We start from the raw sequence: 2,500 nt of genomic DNA on the forward strand, positions 1-2,500 counted from the left end.
GTTCATCTATGAGCATTACATCACCTGGAGCCATTTAGCAAAAGACAAGTATAGCTGCATTTTATGTCATGTTGCATTATATTTCTTCCTCTTTGTTGGAGTTGTGTCAGAGGTCCTGGTCCTGGTTGGTCTGACAATGATATGAATGTGTAACAAATCACAAACCCTCCATGTTCTGTCTGTGTTTATCTTTGTCTCTTCCCTTGAAGCTTTTTATCTTCCTCATGTATTGTTGATGTGTTTGGATACGCAAGTGTACCGTTCAGGCTAAGCAGCAGAACATCAAGTTAGACTCTGGTTTGGCTTCTCAATCCAGCTTAATTCCTTTGATTGTGTTTGATTGTGTGCCAGTAATGTAGCTTTATAAAACAGAAGGTGATGATGACAGACACACACACCTACAGAAAGCCAAACTACCCAAGAACAGAACCAAGGCAGACACTGCAGCCTCACCGTTCTTGGCAGTAAAGACGCGTGTTCTGACTCCTCTAGTCTCCTGGACACACTGAGTCTCACATTGAGGGACATGTCTGGTTTGTTCTGGAGTTACGTCCCACAGAGGAGTCACACTCACGCGTAAGCAAACACCGGGCTCATTGTCTGGTCTGAATTATTTACCTGACGCAATGATGAGAACTTACGCCCATCCACCACAGGTAGAGCGGCCATTACATCACCGCCCTCCTGCCAGGAACCCCAGCCATGCTGTCTCCTGGCTCCAGGACACCGTGTGTGTGTGTGAGGGTATTTTGTGTTTGCTCCCGTACAGCAAAGCACTCGACAGCAAAGATGGCTGCCAAATAATGTGACATTCAGAGAGTACTTCGACTGCCTACTTGTCTGTGGCCATTAGTTGCTGTGGTGTGTGGTTGGTGATTGATCTGCTGTAAATAGGCTCTAAAGGCCTCTGCATCACTGTGGGAAAACACAACTCTGTCCATGAAACATCGATGTTTGACGGAGACGAGCGAGCTTCACCACAGACTCAATGTAGCTTTAAATCAGGCCAGTCAGTCTGTTATGCAACATCAGGTGGAGTTATGGTTACAGAGAATATGGTGTTTAAAGTAACCGTGCTGTGTTAGCGTTAGCTTTGGCTTTAGCTCTACCTGCACTACAACACTCTACATTAGGTCACTGCTTCACTGTTTGATCTCATTTCACTCCATCAGCACCAATTTAATAACATTTACTTTAGTGATACAAAGTTTAGGCCTACTTCTTATAGTTAGCTGTACAGTTAGCCCATCCTTCATACAGTTAGCTCTCCTTCTATACGGTTTGCTCTGCTTTTACCTTCAGCTCTACATTTATGTTACAGATGAGCTCTACTTTTCTACAGTTACCTCTACAGTTAGCTTTACAGTTAGCTCTACATTTGTACACTTTAATTCTGCTGGTGAACTGTTAACTGCACTCACACAGTTAGCTCAACTTTTTCAGTCAAACACAAACTGTATTTACATTCTACAAGTGGTTTTTTGTCTGATAAGAAATGAGATGGATGGATGGATGGATGAGGAGGTGTGGGGAGAGGAGGAGGAGGAGGAGAGGTGGAGATGAAGAGAGAGAAGGAGTCCCAGTAAGAGAGGAGGAGACAGAGGAGAGACACCAGTAGATCCTGCTTCTGTAAATAATTTAACATCTGGTTTCTGATAGTTTGCCGTTGGCCCTGCACGCCCTTTTACACTGTCACATATAGTGTGTGTGTGTGTGTGTGTGTGTGTGTGTGTGTGTGTGAGAGAGAGAGAGAGAGAGAGAGAGAGAGAGAGAGAGAGAGAGAGAGAGAGAGACAGGTGTGGGGTGTAATGTTCAGGTTTCTCAGTTTGCCAGCCGGAGTATTAACTTAATTAAAGTGTGTGTGTGTGTGTGTGTGTGTGTGTGTGTGTGTGTGTGTGTGTGTGTGTGTGTGACTGCTCTCAGCATCTGATCCTCTGTTTCTATCCATCCGTCACTTCTTTGCATCCCACCATTTGGGAAAGAAATGAACAGAAAAGAAGAAGAAGAGAGGAAAGCAACAGTTGGAGCAGAGAGAGAGGTGGAGGTTGTGTCTCCCTCCTGTGTTTACGGGACGGGACACCATGCAGACTGTGTCGGCTCTTCTTGCTCTCTGTGAGACTTTGTTACTACGCTTCTGTGTTCTTATGGTTTCCTGTGTCAGACATGCTGGGAAGCTGCTTGTCCGTCTGTAGACACATCTGTTGCCATGACATTTGGTATGAGACGATGGTTTTGGTTTAGATCCTCTGACCCAAATTAGGCAACCAGACCAAAGTGTTCTCTGTTCCTCTGTTTACATTTACAACAATTCTAAAAACTGTAAGGAAGCGGGGACGTCCCACCCTGTAGGACACACCTGAGAGGGGAGGTGACGTCATGTTGCCATGGGTGACGTGTGAGGTTGTGGTGGGGCAGGGATAACAGAGTGTGAGTGTGTGTCAGAGAGAGAGAGAGAGAGCAGAGAAACGTGACTGCACGTGGAGGATCGTCCCAAAGTTGA

Source organism: Genypterus blacodes, unplaced genomic scaffold (genome assembly GCF_046128005.1).
Source record: "Genypterus blacodes isolate CSIRO-AG114 ecotype Tasmania unplaced genomic scaffold, CSIRO-AGI_Gbla_v1 ptg000032l_1, whole genome shotgun sequence".
NCBI lineage: Eukaryota > Metazoa > Chordata > Actinopteri > Ophidiiformes > Ophidiidae > Genypterus > Genypterus blacodes.